The sequence below is a fragment of the Equus caballus genome, chromosome 1 (genome assembly GCF_041296265.1).
Source record: "Equus caballus isolate H_3958 breed thoroughbred chromosome 1, TB-T2T, whole genome shotgun sequence".
In the NCBI taxonomy this organism is placed as follows: Eukaryota; Metazoa; Chordata; class Mammalia; order Perissodactyla; family Equidae; genus Equus; species Equus caballus.
In genome coordinates, this window is record NC_091684.1 from 13,151,885 (window position 1) to 13,171,624 (window position 19,740).

A 19,740-nucleotide genomic window follows, 5' to 3' on the forward strand; every position below is an offset into this window, starting at 1 on the left:
GCAAAATATTGGAAACAGCCGATATGCCTATCCACAGAAGACTGGTTGCATAGACTTATGGTATATCCACATAAAAGAGTAATATTAGCCATTTAAAAAAAGAAGGTCTGTATAAAGTGATATGGAATAACTTACAGGATGTATTATTAAATGAAAAAAAGCAAGATTCAAAGGAATTGAGCGTGATACTTTTTGCATAAGCATAAAGGAGAAGAATACACACATATACGCACACATGTATGTATCTACTTCATTTTTCATAAACAAGCATAAGGATTACCAGAATCTAATAAAAAGTTAGTTATCTACCGGGAGAGTAGGAGTAGAGGTAGAAAGAATAAAGATGGCAAGGAGGCTTCTGTGACTATACTGTTTGTGTAGTTTTGACTTTTGAACCACGCAGCTGTTTTTCTTTTTCAAAATTAATATTAAACCAACAGGATGAAAACCAAAATTTAAAATTAAATACAAACAGAAACAAATTAGTGTATCTGTATACCAAGTTGATAAGAATGCCACAAGGAAAAAGTATTAATTGAAGTAATTTTTTAGCGGAGTCCTCTGGCTGCACATGCCCAGCAAGATATATTTTAAGAAGGAAAAGAACTGCCCCCAAAAAGTCTTGGACTTTACTTGGTAGGTTTGTTATTGGTAGTGATGTTAGTGTATTTAAAGAAAGAATAAATTCATAAACATATCGATTTGGCGGGAATCAGTTGTCAAAAAGGAAAAGGAAGATACAAATGTAGAATGACAGAGAGTGAGGGAGAATCCTATGGTGTTCTGTTTGAATTAAAAGTATCAACATAAATTCATGAGTTAAAATATACATTTTTCCCTGGCCCTGGCCATTGGAAGAGTCTAGAATCAAAGACATGCTAGTAGCAATAAGCACATTTTGTGTCTAGTTCTTGTTCTAAATATCATTCCCTTGTAAAAGGAACCAGGGCTCCTTGGAGAAATGGCTGATTCCATATCCAGGGCAGGAAATGTATAAAATGAGCCTGGACCACCTGGTTGGGCCAAAAATCAAAGAGGTGCTCAAAGAACGAAGGGACAATATCAAAAGAACACAGGAGTCAGTTGAAGGGACTCAATTGTCCAAATTTGAAACAAATTAGGCATCAAAAAGAATAATGACACATTAATTTAAAAATAAACCCATTAATCCATAATACTACTCAAAAATAAGTGACGGAGCTCTTCTTTATAGAAAAATGTGGGCTAATAAATACAGAAGGGAGGATAGAATTAGAAATCACTGTTTTGCAATCATTGATGCAATAATTGATTCATGCAAAGATCATCTATGGATGCTAAAATCCTTGAGTGAAATTCATGGGGTAAAAGCTTACTGAGGACAGGATATTCACACAGTCTGAAAGCATCAAGCCACAGATTATGAATTACACCGGGAAAATGGTATTTTTACAATGGAGTCCTCTGGTGAAGCACACTAGAACTAGGTGGTCAGATTTATCATTGTTATCAGTGGGACAGACTGCTGCCCTGTGCCTCTTGATGTGAACAACAGGAAAGACACAACATCACCGTGTGGTAGTCTGCGGAAAAATGTTTAATGGGATCTAATCAGAAGGAAACACACAGACAGATCCAAGTTGTGGAACATTCTACAAGACACTGGTCAGGACTTTCCAAGTATCAACGTGATGAAAGACAAGGGAACTGTTACAGATTAAAGGAAACTGTGGAGACATAATTAATAAATGCAGTGTATGAAAAAAATCAGCTCTAAAGGATATTATTTGGATAACTAGGAATATGGATATTATGTCAGATAATATTTTTGTATGCATTTTGAATTTCTTGGATACAATCATTGTCTTGTAGTCGTATAGGAAAGTGTTATTATTTGAAAGCACATGTTAAAATATTTTTTTAACCATGAATGGGGGAAAAGGGATGCTACTTATTATCTTCTTAAAACTCTGACTGAGGAGATCTTATGTAAACAGATATTACCAATTTATTTCGAACTAGCCAAAAACTACTGTCAACTTCTAGCCTGTTTAAATGTCCTTGTCAACATTCCCAATTAGCGTCACACCTCATTACTCTAGTTATTTGGTTTCTGTCTTATCTCCCCTGCCTGTTATGTTCCCTGCCTTCTCTTTTGTACCCTCCCTGACCTCCAAAACCATACCTCACTAGCTCAAAACGCTTAAATTCTTACTGAAGGAACAGGTGATTAGTAAAATCTGTGCATTTTCTGAAGTTATTTGACAGCACTAATTAGGCCACCTAACCGTTGTACCCCTAACAGACTAGGGCATTACAACCGCCTCTCTTTCATGAAGACCTAATAGCAAGGCTTAATTCATCTCTTCAAAAATATCCACCTAACACCAATTATGCACCAAGTACTGTGCTAGGATCCTGGGGAAATAAGGGCAAACAAGACACAATCTCTGTTCTCAAGGAGGTCAATATAATGGGAGAAGTGACTAGGTCATTACAATACAAAATGATATATGCCGCAAAAATAATAAGCACAGGTGCTAAGAGGCACATAACCCACATCTGAAGGGGGCTGGGTCAGTTTCAGAAAAAATTATGCTGACAATGACTATCAGCTGTCGAGTACTACGAGAACCACAGGACAGACTGTCTGATCAAGGTTGTCCTGAAATATCTAAGACTATGGTTATACTACTTCCTGTGGCTACACCATATGTGGCTACAGCTAAGACTTCGAAAACAAGGCCACCTGAAGCTTTGCTTATCCCCCAAAACATCCAGATCCTTCACTCCTGATTTGCAAGGGAGTTTGCAAAGGGTCTTCAATGCAGATGTGAAAATTCATCGGTTTTCCCAAAGATGCTGTGCATAACAGCTGTGATGAAAGGCCTCACGTAGCACAAAACAGACACTGTTTATCATCTTCTCTCTACTATCAAAATAATTGCACAGTGCACAAGCTTGTTATTAAGAACTGGGCACCACCATGGAAAACATGTTGTTGGAAAACACCTGCGTTGGCAAAGCAAAGATGAGCTGACCCAATTATTTCCTCCATCTCTAATTCCGGATGGGGTATTAAGAGTAACTGAAAAGAACACATTGGCAAGAAATGGAGATAATTCGGCTTGAGAAAAAAAATATCTATATAGCTCTATTGGGCAAAACTTTGAAGTATCATCTAATTACACTTTTACACATTCCTTCCCTCCCCCATGAAAAATGCCACGAGTGAAAACATGTCATCTACAGCCTTTCACCTACCCACAATTTCTCCCTCATATCCAATTTGAAATTTTTAAAATTCCAATCTAGAGCTCTTTGAGGGATAATGATGGGAATAAGACCCTGCCAAGCTTGGAGGACGGGATGCAGTGAACTATGACTGGAACAGATGGCTCAAACAGAAGCCACCAATTCAATGTGACAGCCCAAGATTAAACTGCTCCCTTTAAGACTTCACCAGTTTTGTGGCCCAATCTTTATGAACCTCTCCAGAAACACAAAGAGACTTGAGTCTACATAAGCATCAACAAGGCAACCTTCAAATAACATATGGACTTGAACAAAATTCAAACTACAAGGGGACATGGGGTCATCTGCTCTACTCACTCCCAAACATAGTAGCACAAGAGAATCACTCTAGAGCTTTGAAATAATGCTGTAAATTTCAAACATACAGAAAAGCAATATATTAAAACAGTCAAGCGCTCAGCACTAGATCATTTATGCATTTTGTCATTTTTCAAGTTTTCTCTGGATTTTTTTTTACATGAAAAATCATTACAGATATATTTCAAGTATGCTTTGTATCCCTCCCTGGCCTCATTCCCTCTGTTTTTCTCCAAAGACAACTATTTTCTTAAATATGATGTATTCCCTTCTCATATGTATTTTTACATTTTTAGTGTATATGCGTGTGTCCGTAAACAACATATTGTATTTGGTCTACATTTTAAATATACATAAATGATGTAGTACCGTAGCTATGCTGTAACTGGGATCGTTCACTCAATATTTTATTCTAGATTTATCTATGTTGATACATGAAGATGCATATCATTCATTTTCATTGTGGTAGACATATTTTTGATGTCTCTCTTTTAAGCTGGATTTTACTTCATCTAATTTAGTGTCTTTTTGAGTCTGTCTTTGAATAGGTGATTTTAATCTATTTACATTTGTTGTGAATACTAATATAATTAGTTTATTTCTACAACCTTATTTTGTGTTTTTTATTTACCATATTTTTCAGCTTTTTTTTTTTTTGTCTTCTATTGTTTTGAGTTTTATTTATTTCTTCTTTTTTCCATATACTGGTTTAGAAGTCATGCTTCCTATTTTCATTCTTCCAGCAGTTACTCTTAAATTTTCAGTAAACACATTTAATCAAACAGATCTAAAGTTAATAAGTATCTGCATCCTGCTCACAATTAATACAAAGTTGAGAATTTTCTTTTTCTGCTTTATCTCCCCAAATCCCCCTGGTACATAGTTGTATATCTTAGTTGCAGGTTCTTCTAGTTGTGGTGTGTAGGGCACCGCCTCAACGTGGCCTGATGAGTGGTGCCATGTCCATGCCCAGGATCCAAACCAGCGAAACCCTGGGCTGTTGCAGCAGAGCCCATGAACTTAACCACTCAGCCACGGGGCCAGTCCCAAGAATATTTTAATTTCAAATTCCTAAGCTCCTTCTATGATATGTTTGCTGCCACTGTCTGCTCTTAGATTCACTTTGTTTTAAAATTCCCACAAATGAGTCTTTTCCAAGCCAACTCCTATTTAGATTTGTCAACATTCTTACCAATCTCCCCATCAACTGCCTCTTGCATCCTTCTCTTTCCTTCTGTATTGTGCTTCAGCAAGAGGGAAATATGTCAGGCATCTTTCAGCGGGGCCTGTGAGTGGCGAACTTTCAGTCTTTGTATGCCTGAGATGTCTTTATTTCATCATCTCTTCTCAACAGTAGTTTGGGTGTTAAAATTCTAGACTGTGTTTTATTTTCAGCATTAGGAAACCATCATTTTATTGTTTTCTGGCATCTATTATTTCTGATGAGAACCTTGCTATGAGTTTGTTGTCATTCCTTGTAGATAATCTATATTTTATCTCTGGCAGCCTCTATGACTTCTGCTTTGACATTCGTGTGCTGCTGTTTTACTATGTTGATATCTTGCTGTGCATGTTTTCTATTTTTCCTACTGGAGACTCTACACTCCTTCAATCTCTGCTTCATATCTTCTAATTTCTCTTTCAAATTTTCCTTCTCCTTATCTCTCTGTGCTACATCTTGCATAATTTCCTCAGATCTTTCTCTCAGTTAAGTCAGTCTCTTTTCAGCTGTGTCTAATCTACATTTTCACTCATCATTTGAGAGATTTCCCCCTGCATGGCTGGATTTTATTTTCCATCATTTCTATTTGGTTCCTTTTCAAATCTGTCTATTCATTTATCATAATTCCCTGTTCTTACCTTAGAATTTCTTTTATCTTTTTGGATGTTTTACTGTGCTACTATCTCTAGTTATCATGGTATAAATTCTCCAGTGTGATGATTCTCCTTTGCGGTGTTTTCTTTCTTGTATGAGCTTTTCATTTTTTAAATGCAGAGCTTATCTTTAATGACATTTTTTTCCCCAGGAGTCCTAGTACTTTGAGCAGTGTCCATTTTCTCATAGAGGATTATTTTCCCATCTATCACAACAAACAGAGGCCCAGCTTTCTTGCTGCTTCTCCAGGTGGCAGAATGGAATTTCTCATACCCCATGTCATGGCTCCCAGCATTGTGCAGACTGCTCTATCTTGCAGGGGCCTGAGATTTTGCCTCCTACCCTCTAGTATATATTAAAACCTCAGGCCCTTAGTTAGGAGCTTTTAAAAAATTGATTCCTGAGCTCCATTCTAGACCTTCTGAACCAAAAGTCTGAGTGTGAGGCCCAGGAATCTGCATTTATCATCCCAGGGTCTAGCTACCCTAGTCATTGGCAGAGCCAAAATGAGAATCTGTGTTTCCTAAAAGAATGTTAATGGCAGAAAATACTGAGGAGCAATTTAATACATTCCTGAAACTTATTCTCCCAGTAAATAGAAGAAGAGCAAAGTGTAGCTCAACAGCCCACTAATCAGAAGCGATAAACAATAAGCACACAGCACACACCATCACCGTCCTCTGTGATGTCCTTTCATGCAAAGGGTTTCCACTTAACTTAGAGGTCTGTAATCCAACTGATCTATTTTGCTCATTTTTCACAGAATAATGCTAGAATCCTCTAAATTATCACCACAAAAATTCTATTCAATGCAAAAAGGAAAATTCTCTTAAGTCCTACAAGAAAAAATTAATTAAGTAATTTTCACCTCTACTTTTGTCTTTTACACAGGTATCCAAATTATCTCTCTGGCTAGTTACCTAAATTTAATTTTTAAATGCTTTGTCCACAAGTTTAATTGTAATTTTCTACAACAAGCTTTATCTGCAGGGCTCCATATAAATATCAGAATGAAACATGAGACTACACGATATTAGATTTATTTATGTTTAGCAAGACAAATCAAGTGACCTCTTCCAACTCACAAATAAATTCTCATACTGTGTACACTTTTTTCTAAATGCAATGATTCTATTCCATTTTGAAAACATTTTAATTATATTGTGCAACATGAGTTTTCAGGAGCATTTGAAGTCTTTCATATTCTGCCCCATAATCCTCTTCAACTTCATCCTTTTCCTCTATCCAACTTTGGCTTCAGCCATATTGGATGACCTGCAGGTCCCTGAACATGTCACTCGGTTTAATGTTTTTGAGTTTTTACGCTAAGTGGCTCCGCCCAGTGCTTTTGCCCCACACCATCTTATGCCATTCCTCCCATCACCACCAGCTCCACACACACAAACACTTCACTGTCCAGCACCTCCCTACCAAACCTTCAAAACTCCCTACAAACATCTACACGTATACATCTCTCATAGCACTTTCACACTCTGCTGCAATAATTGATTCAGTTATCCTCAATAGAGTATAAGCTCCCTGAGGAGAAGGACCATGTTTTATTTAACATCTATGTGTTATATGAAAAATGAAATGTTTTATTAACTAGCTCCTACATGGCCGAGACTTGCTAGGCAATGGGGATATGACGGTGAGGACCCAGGCATCCTGCCCACATGGCACTTAGAGTCCAGTGGGAGAGAAAAACAACAGAGTAATCACATAAATAGATATGTAATTATCCACTGTGAAAATCCTATAAACACAAAGTACAGTATGTACAACAAAGGGATCCAGTTTGTTCTAGAAGGTTCTAGAAGTCTTCCCTCAGGAAGAGATATTTGAGCTGAGGGAGGAATTGAGAGAAACTGAATGTATTATTTTGGGTTCTCCAGTGAAACAGAACCAATAGGTTATTTATTTATCTATTTAGATAGAGAAGAGAGAGAGAGTGGTAGAGGTAGATATGTTTATTTATTATTATTAGGAATTGGCTCAGGTCTGGGAAGTCCCAAGATCTGTGGTTGATAAGCTGGAGATCCAGGAGAGCCAATGGTGTAAGCTCCAGTCCACGTCCAAACGCAAGAGAAGAGCAATATCCCAGCGTGAAGACAGTCAGTGTTCACTGCTGGTGGCAGTGCAAACTGGTGCAGCCTCTATGGAAAGCAGTAGGAGTATCCTCAGAAAATTAAGGATAGATCTACCATATGATCCAGCTATTCCACTGCTGGGTATTTATCCAAAGAACTTGAAAACACAAAGGCATAAAGATACTTGCACCCCTATGTTCATTGCGGCATTATTCATAATAGCCAAGACTTGGAAGCAACCTAGGTGCTCATCAAGGGACGAATGGATAAAGAAGATGTGGTATTTATACACAATGGACTACTACTCAGCCATAAGAAATGACGAAATCCAGCCATTTGTGACAACATGGATGGACCTTGAGGGTATTATGCTGAGTGAAATAAGTCAGAGGGAGAAAGTCAAATACCATATGATCTCACTCACAAGTAGAAGATAAAAACGACAAAAAAAAAAAAAAAAAAAAAACACACATACACATAGCATTGGAGATTGGACTGGTGGTTACCATTGGGGAAGGGGGGAGGGGGGAGGGCAAAAGGGGTGATTAGGGTCACATGTGAGGGGATGCACTATAATTAGTGTTCGGGTGGTGAACATGATGTAATGTATACAGAATTCAAAATATGATGTACATCCGAAAAAAATAAAAATTAAAAAAAAAAAGAAAAGAAAAGAAAAGAAAAAGGAAGACAGTCAGGCAGAGAAAGCAAATTCTCCCTTTCTTAGCATGTTGTTCTCTTCAGACTTTCAATTGTTTGGTTGAGGCCCACCTACACAGGGAAGGGCAATCTGCTTTACTCTGTCTACTGATTCACACTCTAATCTCATGCAGAAACACTGTCACAGACACATCCAGAATAACATCTAACTGGGCACCCTGTGGGTCAGTAAAGCTGAGACAAAAAATTACCCTCACACTGGCCAGCAGATGGGGAATAGCACTCAGTGTAAGTGGTAACCTACTCAAAGGCCTCGAGGCAAGAAGGAGCTTTCAAGGGGAAGAGCAGAGGCCAACGTGGCTGGAGTCCCAGAGGGAGGGGCTGGGCAACCACAAAGGAGGTAAAGACGGGCAAAGTCGGGTCTGACAGGAGGTTTTAGGCCTAGAGCAACTCACAGGGGGGCAGGGGTAACAAGCTGACATGTATTCCAGCCCTTAGCTTGGTGCCTGAGAAATAATGTCTCAATGAATGTTTGCAAAAGAATTAATAATCCATGAACAAACACAAAATCGACCTTGAGTTCAAGGCCATGCAAGGCTGAATTATTATCCCAGTTTGAGAAAAATCAATTCTCATAAACAAATAATACAGAAACATATTCATATCCGCATTCAGCAAATATTTGTAAGGCCCCCGCTTTCGACGAGGTATTGCAGGGTGCTACAGAGCTATTACAATCTCATCAGCGGTAGCACAGAGACATTGTTCTGAAATCAAGCAATTCCTCTCATTTTATTTCCCTTTTTTCTTGAGTTAAATTCAAGCAAACTGAAATTTAATACTTTTGTTAATAAAAAGCAAATATACTATAATCCTATTTTTCTCAAACTATTTTTCTCCATCTGTCACTTTCTGTGTGTACATATTGTATCTGTCACATATTAATGAAAGCTGGTTATTTCTGGGTGGTAAGGTTTTTTAATGATTTGTTACCTTTCATGTTTTATTTTTCTGTATTGTCTGATTATCTAAATGTAATGAGTTCATATACTTTTTACAAAAACAAAGTCACATTATTTTTAAACTACTAAGGAAAAAGGGATTTGTTTTGATCATGTCTAACGTAGCCATATAAATCTGTTTTCCATAGAAATTAAGAAAGAAATTTCAATCCAGGCAGGTTAGATGACTAGAAGAGTCTCAGAGTTAAACAAAATAGTTAAGATAGTCTTTGTTTAATGATGTTAATGATTTTTGGAATGTTTAAGGAATTTTGCCTGTTTCTAAAAAGCAGACATCTAAAAATTTGTTGAAAGGAGATGCTACCCGCCCTGCTGCATCTCCCTGTGTTCCCACGACCCCCAGTTACAAGCATAAGCACCTCACACAGAAACACACACACCCCTGTGGCAATTGCCACGTTCTAGGCTCTTTCTGCCAGGGGACACGATTGGATAGATGCTAAATCCGAACAGTGACAATTAGTCACATCCCTGTATTTTACACAAATGCTACCATCCAGTGTGGGGATGAAGAAGTCAACTTCTGACTAATTTTCTGTTACAATTCTCCTCTTTACCAAGGAATTTAAGGGAGGTGCCTTTGAAAGAACAGAGTGGGAAGAAAGGACAAGGACCCTCATGCAACTTGCCTCACATTTTCCACCACAGATTCTATCATGTGCAGATAAAAGAAAATTCCCACAGACATAACATGTCTATTCCACTTCTATTTTTCTCTTTTAGAAACGGTTATTTTAGGGGCCAGCCCAGTGGCATAGTAGTTAAGTTTGCACATTCCACTTTGGTGGCCTGGGGTTCACAGTTTCGGATCCCAGGCACAGACCTAGCACCACTCATCAGGCCATGCTGTGGTGGTACCCCACATAAAAAATAGAGGAAGATTGGCAAGAGATGTTAGCTTGGGGACAATCTTCCTCACACACACACACACACACCCAAAAAAAAAAAAACAAAATGAAGTTATTTTTTTCCTCAACATCAGCCATGCAATAAGATTTGTTCATTTATTGAACAAACACCTGTTTAGTGCCTAAAGGATTCCAAAAACTCTGTTAAGCCTGGAGAAATCAAAGATAAACAGGGCATTAACCGTGCTCTCAAAGAGTTTATAGTCGGGAGCCAACTTTTCTACTGTTAAAAAAAAATCATTAAACATTATTTATTACTACACCATTGATTAAAGATTAGAGAATTCCAGAGGAAATTCTAGATGCTAATGGAACTGTATCTTAAAGGTAAATAATGTGCTAAAAGGACCTAGACCAGGTATGTGGCCTTAAATAAAAACAAACAAAAGGAGAAGAAGCCTAACGTGAGAAAAGTTACCAAAAGAACTATAACAATTCATGATTGATAGAAATCCAAGAGACCCATTCTGAGACTGTCTTCCCCAGAAAGCACATTAGTCTCTGGGCAGGAGGGAGCGGTGCTTTGGGCTAAGATATACTTTTTGGATCACTACGATGTGGAGAACACATTTGCCAAACTGTTCTTCCTTGAATCTCTCTTCCTTATGTCTTTCAGGGGACTCAAGAACCACTCTGTTTTAGCCATAAAGTTGAAACCAAATTGGCCCCAGTCTGCTGGTGGTAAAAACATAACTCACTAGAACACGAGAGGCATATGTTTGGGAGTTATTGCTACCCACCTAGGAATAATTGTCAACTCCCCAAAAAGAGATAAAAGAAAAATCGATACAAAATAGGTCATGGAGATGGATGGACCAAATGTCTCCATCCAGGCCTAAATCACAGAGCTGGAAATGGATCTGTGAACAGTATAGGGATGACTAAGCACCCAAAATTCGGCCTTCTCTACATCCAGCAGGGATTGTTAATGACTTTACCTGTAGAGACCCATCAACACAAGCTGGGTGTCCCTCTGATCTACAAACCTCTCTAATACGCTTTATGAAGACAACCAAAGTGTCTTAATGCAGAAAAAGAAATCCTTAGTGGCACTGGACAGCTCCAACAGCCTTTTAAAATTTGAATGCCACAAAATTATCCTTTAAAACCTTCACAGAAAACTGATTCATTTATTTAAAACTTGTCTCAAGCTGCTCTTTCTCAACACCCTTGTTTTATTAGAAGAATTAGAACTTATTAAGGCAGTTGGAATAATCAGCTTTTCACAAACACACCCTGAGGATTTGAGAGAAGAACCATTCTAAGATCCTCATTAATGTTTATTCATTGTCTGTGTTAATTTGGTAAAGTGAATATTCAACACAGTAAGAAAATATTCTTTACCATGTCAAAACTGTAATCCCTGATGGTTGCACACACAAAAAGAATCAATTTCTCAGGATGAGAACATAATTTCTCTTTCAGATACAGTAAATAATCATTGTTGCATGTCCCCATTTCAACTCTTCCTTTAAAAAAATAACAGAATAATCATAATAAATCTTTCAGTTAAAAGAAAAATATTCTGTTGATTGGGGATATATAGAGTATTTTAACTGGGTTTTCCAAGGGTCTTAGCTTTTCAGGGCCTCCCCTTGATCAAAAGGCCCTTAAGTCAGCAACCTTTCAGAGCTGCAAGAACCACGGAATGCTGCGGACTCTCCTACAGACGGAGGTCAGGAGAGTAAGGACTCCAGAGGACACAGGCGAAAGCGCCAACACAGTCTTCGGTTCTTAAGCATAAAAAATCCAGTTTTTCTTCCTCCCAAACCACTTGCCCTTCTTTATAGTTTCTCTCTGGGACTCTGGAATTCTCAGGAAAGGAAGATGTTCAGACTCTTTCTTGAACGACGTGGCAAGAAACTGCATTTCTATCGTCCCCTCTCCCCCCAAAGACCCAAAGGAAAAGTGAAGATTCAGACTCATTTCCTAAAAGCACATTTGAGGATTTGACCTTCAAAATACTCAAGTGGAAAAGAATGCATCTGATGTTATCCAAAACAGGCCTTTAGAACTCCTCTTCCCCATAGCTCTCCAGAGGGAAAAAAAGAACTGGGCCAGTTACTTATGAGGAAAGTGGGGAAAAAATTTAATCACCCAGAGGAAAAAATTAGCGACTCTGAACAGGTATCCAATTCTTCTATGGGAAGAACCTGATTTAAGACCAGTCATTCACTCATTCGTTCATTCACTAAATACTTCTTGACATCTACTGTGCCAGTCAATGTGCTAGGCCCCAAAAGGCATGAGACAGGCCTGCCTGCAAAGAGCTCACAGTCCAGAAGGAAAGCCAGATTAGTGAACAAATTATAGTACAATGTGATAACGTGCCCAAGAACAGGCAGCAGCAGCCCAAAATTAGGAATGACTGTTTTGACCTGGGAAGGAGGCAAGTCATGAGCTGGCATTTGAAAGAGGATAAAGTGCATTAGGTGAACAAGTGAGGGAACAGGGTTTCTAGGGAATGGAAGGAACAGCTGCAACAAAGATGCCAGGGCCTGAAATGGGAAGCCCAAGGGTGGAGCAACTAGTCAGCCAGCAGGGGGCGAAATGCAGGCTCTGAGTTCATCCTCACGCCACCAAGGGTTTATGACCTGGGAGAACGTCGGGCAAATCACGCAGCTCGGTAGTCTGCATCTTTACCTGTATGTAGCATCAACCCAGAAGCTTAAAAAATAAAAACCAGTGCTTGGGTCCCATTCCAAGCTAATTATATCAGAATCTCTAGGTGTGGGATCCAGGCATCAGCATTTACAAAGTATCTCAACTGATTCCAATGTGGTGTGAGCCTAAGGGCTCACTGTAAAATAAGTTAATTTTAAAACCCAGCCGTATGGATTGCAGTGAGGGTTAAGTGAGATAATAAATGTACAGCATCCAGAGTGTTAATAAAGATGATGGGGGATTATGTGCAGGGGTAAAGGATGGAAATGAGATGGGAAGATATGCCAGAGACAGACCATCACAGCTTAATCTTACTGCACCCTCCCTGGTGCCAGGCACCCTTCTCAGCTCTTCCCACGCAAACACAGGCAGTCGAGCTCCGTGGACGATGTTCTTTCACTACACCTCTCTCCTGAGGGAGGATGGCAGGCCTGCATTCAGATATTAAGGCTTTAGGGCTTATTGTGTGGACACTGATAAGCCACATTATCAGGGAGTAATGTGATCAGAATTGTGTTATTTAAAGTCATTCTGACTGTAGAGTAGACAATAGGTTGAAAGGGAAAGAGACAGAGACAGGGAAATGATTCTGCTCTACAAGACAGAAACTGGATGGGTCCATAGAGAGAGAAAAGCAGCTCTTGGAAACCCAAATTCTGAAAGAAAAAGAAAGCACAATAGGCTGGTAGATTTTCTCCTACTACCTGCGAGACTTCATTAAAACTTAATATGCTTTGATACACAAATATGTTGCATATCAGCCACCCCTTACCTCTTGTGCAATTTCAGGCCTCAGCATTAATGTCATCTGAGACATTTTTAATCCCTTCTCTAGAAAAGTCTATGAATAATACACTTAGCATACTTAAATCATCTTTCAAGAATTTTTATCTATTCAAAGAGTCTTTTTTCAAATGCTCTTGTATTACCGTCATCTGTTGAGGGAGTTGGATTAAACGATTTCTTCTACAGCAGTTTCTTTAACTGACAATTCAGATTTAAACTGTATTTTTCCATTACTGATATATTAACAATATTAGTTGTCGAACTCTGAGCATCTACTCTTAGACTACAAGGCAGGTGCTATCATTCCTGGTGTACAGATGACAACTGAGCTGCTCACCCTTTAGAGAGGTTGTGATTACAGAAAGAATAAACTACTCAAGTGCCAATTATTTGTGTGCATCTCCAACACTTCAAAATTATTTAACTCCAGAAAATAAATGTGGCAACGCAGTCTTTTCCATTCATTAAACTCGGTCTCCTATTTACTAGGTAAAGTAGCTAGTCTATTTATTCCTAGCAAAAATGGCTATCCTAGTTTAAATTGTTTCTTGCACTTAGAAATATGACTAAGTAAGAATGTACTAAATATGAAATTTGGCACTTTTTCCCCAATGTTTTTATTGTGATAAAATATAGATAACGAAATTTACCATCTTGATCATTAAGCACACAGCTCAGTGGTGTTAAACACATTTATACTGTCGTACAACCATTACTGCTATCCATCTCCAAACTTTTTTCATCTTGTAAAACTGAAACTCTGTACTCATTAAACAATAACTCCCCATTCTCCTCTCTTGTGACAACCACCATTCTACTTCCCGTCTCTGTGATTTTGACTACTCTAAGTATCTCATTTAAGTGGAATCACAGACAAATTGGAATCAATTTCTCTTTATGTGAATGGCTTATTTTACTCAGCATAATGTCCTCAAGGTTCGTCCATGTTGTAGCATGTGATAGGATTTCCCTCCCTTTTAAGGCCAAATAACATTCCTTCCTGTGTATATAACAAATTTGGCATTTTTGTAAGTCAAAAGTGGACAAATATTGGCAATCCCATATGGTTCAATCTAATTCATTATTATATTAGTAGGATAGCATTCAGGATTTTCAGTAATTTAGACTGACTTCTTTGGCTCTTCCTTGCACGTGGCAGTTATGTCAGGTGGAACAAGCTGGTTCTTGATACAGCATCTGAGACCCTGGCCATGGGGATGGGGGTGGGTGCAGCCCTATAGCAACAGTATGAGAGAGGTAGAGTCAGCCTTAGTTTTCCCAGTTTTAGCTTCTGAACTGATTAGACCTCATGTGTCCTTATGCTCCCCAAGGGCAAACTGTCTCCTTCCTTGGCTTTTGCCAAACATGACCAGCCTTTGCCTCTGCCCCCATGATGCTGGCTCGTATCTCTCGCTGCCTCACCCATTGCCCTCTATGCCATTGGGTGGCAATACGTCTTTCTCACAGGAGGTTCCCACCAATGGAAGTATTGATAACATTGCCACTACAAGTTGGGTAGATAAATGCTTAAAAACAGATCAGAGTAATGATAATTCTGAAACAGAATTTTCATTCCTATACTTATACTTTCGAACAAGTAACAAAAATATTTTTAACTCCTAAGTTACAAAGTTCTACAAGAAAAGGGGTATGAAAAAATTTAGTAAAGAATAAAACACTCTACAAATACTAATGGTTATTATTTCTATCGGGTCCATGCCAACAGAACAGAAAGATTTTGAGCCTGCCTTTCCAGCATGCTCCATAGTCAGAGTTAGAGAAGAAAAATAACATCCAAATGTGCATCTCTGGGATACATTGCAGCTCAGGAATCCATCCCATGGAATCACCATACAAAAATTAGAAGGATTGGGTGGATCGATATCCTCCAACATACAGAGAGCACCAAGGCATGCACACAAATATGTGTATTTTATGTATGTGTGGGTGCCTCTAAGTCATAAAAATATCTCAGAGGCTAAATGTAAATACTCGAAAGTGGTTCCCTGTGGGGAGAAAAAAAGAGAAGAGGGAAACAGAGAAGGAAATTTTCATGTGTTTCTTCAACAAACAATTTATAAGATAGACAAAGAGGAGAGAAACCATGGATTAAACAGATAAGAGACCTATCAATTTATTGCAACATATGGACCCTATTAGACTCTGATTTGAACAAATTTTTAAAGTATAAGTCAATGGGGGATCCATACACTGGACATTTGCTGATAAGGAATCATTGTTAATTTCGGAAGGTATGATAATAGATTGGAGTTAAAAAAAAAAAAAAAACCCTTATCTTTCAGACACACATTGAAATGTTTCCTTATGAAGTAGTGTTTGCTACCAAAATTATCCCACAGCAGGTGGAGATAAAACAAGATAACCTGATAATTGTTGAAGCTGGGTGATGCTGCACATTAGGGTTCATTACATTATTTTTCTACTTTTGTGTATGTTTGAAACTTTCTATAATAAAATGTTCCAAAAAGCTTTTTTTAAAAAGTGTTTGGGTTTGCCACCTTCCTAGTTTTGTGATTTGGGGCAAGCTCTGTAATTTCTATAAGTTTCTGCCTGTCTTCCTAAGAAAGGGGGACGACATGGCTTGGCCCAGAGTAAACGCTCCAGAAGCTTGGACCCCAATGCGCCATCGGACATGCCCTCACCAAAGGGTAGGTGCTATTTTATAGCTACTCATCATCTCTCTTTGAAAGTGCCAGAGGAAACTCAAACCTGGCACATCTGAAACTGAGGGGATGGGGATGGGGCTGGGGATAAAGATCCCTGTCATTATTCTAGTCTGTGTTTCGATGCCGTTCCTCGTCGCGGGGCTTCTCACAGCAGCTGTCAGGCATGCTCCGTCTCTGACTTCAGTTGCTCAAAGTTTAGACCTCAAGTACAAAGTCATCATTAACTGAATTTTCTCTAGCTTTAGGCTCCCCCATTTCAACTAGCAACCACAGGATCTCTACAACTACTGATACTGCTAATGGGAGCTTTGCGGATGCATGTACCTCATCGCAACTGGCTTCTCTGTCTGAGAAGAGTTCTATTTTCTATATCCTTGGTCTTCGGCAAGAGTGAACATCCAAATTACATATAACCCCAACAAAAGAATCTGTGGACTCTATGCCTTTAACATTATTTGATCAATAACACCCAAGGGTGCAGCGACCTGTGCTTTTGACTACTGTCTACCTCATGCCCATCTTCCTAAGACCCAAACTAGGTGTGTAATGACCACATCAGAGACTTTCCCTAGGGAAGATTAGCCATTCAGGAGCCATCTTACAACCAAAACCAGGGAGGAGGAAACATCCCAAGAGACTGTTTTCTGCACAATGTCTTTGAAATCTGACAATTTTAACTAGAGTCTTGTAAGCACATTGCATCAAAATCTGGTCTCCTGATGGATTTCATGCTACTAATAATTCCTCCACCACCGTTCAGTAATGAGCACGTTTTCACGTCCTCAGGAATAAATGACATGCTTCTCATGTGCCCAGTTTTGAACATTTGTTTCAGATCCATTAGCTCCTTGGCCAGTGAATGTATTTATTTCTCGATAGATACAGACACAGTCATTTTGCTGCACCATTAACTCACCGAGGAACATAGGGCCATGTCTTTCCACATTGCCCTTTTGTTCCCTTTCTGCGGTATGTGTATCAAATAGCCCATATCTTGCATTTACTCAGCACTCAGCTGCTCCTGGGCGAGATGTTTGTGGCTGAGTAAAGCATCAAAATTATAGAGCCATCATGCATGAGAACTAGAGAGCACACTAGAAATCCAGTTCATTGCTGATTTTTGCATGTGGAAAAGTGGGGCACAGAGAACTGGAGGGTCTTGCCTAAACCAGTGAGGCTGGTCAGTTGTAAACCAGGGCTAGAAGCACGACTTTGGATTCCTTGTACAGGGCTCTGTGCCCCTCATGATGTGAGTCCGATGTCCTTGGACTTCAACCTACTGAAAACAGATCATATTCCCCGGTCTTTAGAAAGCAGAGTCTCTTTCAGCATTCGAGTGCCAAACAATGATTTATGAGAATACATTAAGCACTCAGTTTCCAAAAGCCCACACAGAAGCTCCATTTACATCTAGGGAGCAACTCACTGTGGGGATAGAACTCCCGGAGAGCTGTTGCCTTCCTACTCATCTCCGCAAAGCCTGGACCTTTCAGAGAATGTGTGTGGAATCCTGCCTGGACCAGCAAGCAAGAGACCCAACCCAGGGCAGGTGCTGAAGTGCCAATGGTCACTTACTCTAAAATCACAAGCACACGAAAGTGTAGAATTGAAAGTACAGAAACATTTCATCTCTCTGCTTGTTCATGATTTCCACTTCGAAGCAGATATGAGGCACTTCTTCAGGATGGTTGGCGTGTCTATTCCCTTGATTAAAGTTAATCTCTCTGATATTATTTGCAACCAATAAGAGTGATCAGTTGGTGATCAGAAATCAATACATCTAAAATTAAGCAGAGTAGCTTCCTCCCAACCCACTCTCCACCAAACCTATCCTCGGTTTCTATTGTCACTCAATAGCTTTGTCCCACTGTGTTAGAACTGTCCAGTAGAATCAAGCACCAGTTACCCTTGGCATTAACCTGCTTAATAACACACCCTTTCTCGGCCGCCTTCCTTGTCCCTCTTCACACTCCCTTACAGGGCTCCTAGGATCACCTTCCAAAGTAAACTACCTGCACTCGCGTCCTTGTCTCAAGCTCTGCTTCTGGGGAAAGACTAACTGAGGGAGCAGGGCCTATTCGGGGCAGAAAACCTGATCTCTTTAGGCCTCCAGCCGTACAGCAGTTGTCTGACTTCATGTTACCATTAGTTATTTACACACTGTCTCTCCAAATAGGCCGCCAGCTGCGGTGGTCCAGTGGTTAAGATCTGGCGCTCTCACCGCTGTGGCCCAGGTTTGCTTCCTGGTCAGGGAACCACACCTCCCATCTGTCAGTTGTCACACTGTGCCAGCTGTGTGTTGCTGTGATGCTGAAAGCTATGCCGCCAGTGGGCAAGGACCTACACACTGCTTGTCAAGCCACACTGTGGTGGCATCCCACGTACAAAATAGAGGAAGATTAGCACAGATGTTAGCTCAGGGCTGATCTTCTCAGGCAAAAAGAGGAAGATTGGAAACAGATGTTAACTCAGGGACAATCTTCCTCACCAAATAATAGAAGAAAAAAGCTATGCCACTGGTATTTCAAATACCAGCAGGGTCACCTGTGGTGGACAAGTTTCAACAGAGCTTCCAGACGAAGCCAGACTAGGAAGAAAGTCCTGGTCACGCACTTCAAAAAAAAAAACTGGCCATGAAAACCCTATGAATAGCAAGAGAGCATTACCTGATATAGCCCCAGAAGATGAGAAGATGGCACAGAAAGACTGGGCAGGGTTCCACTGTGTGGTACACGGGGTCACCAGGAGTTGGAATCCACTTGACAGCACTAACAACAACAACTCACCAAATGGAGGGAAAACTCTCGAAGGGTGGCTGTTGTTTCTCCTTCACCTTCTAGACTCCAGAGTTCCCAATACAAGGCTTTGTATACAGCAGGTCCCCAACTATTTATTGGCCAGGAAATTGGACTGAATCTGCCAAAGGAAACATCCCCCAACTGGATTACCCGGGGCCAGGGAGTCCCTCCCCTGGGCTGTCCCGTCATAAGATTCTCCTATGAACTAGCTGCCCTTTATGAACACTGGTTACGTAAGCTTCATTTGCAAGTAACATCCAGACACTGCTGTGCCATATGAAATGTTGCAGAATATACAACTTGTTAAATCTTGCAAACTTTCAATAGAAAACAAGCCTAAGGCATAATTCCACTTTAATTGCATCACAGAAAGTGTGACTTTTGCCTGACTCCTGAAGTCTCCTCAGTGGCTGCTTAATAAACAGGCACCACTGGAATATTTGCACTCATTCTTATAAACTCTATTAGACGGGTAATTATCTTTTCACTTCCCAGCTCAAAATACCATATGGCAAATTTGCCAAAAGGGGCAGAGGGCAGGTGAAGGCTTCCTTTCACCCACGTACTGCCGAGCAATGACGTTGGCGTGATAATTAAACGCCCATTGTCTTAAAGTGTATGTGGAGGAAACCAAACGGTGGCTGAAGCGCAAAACAGA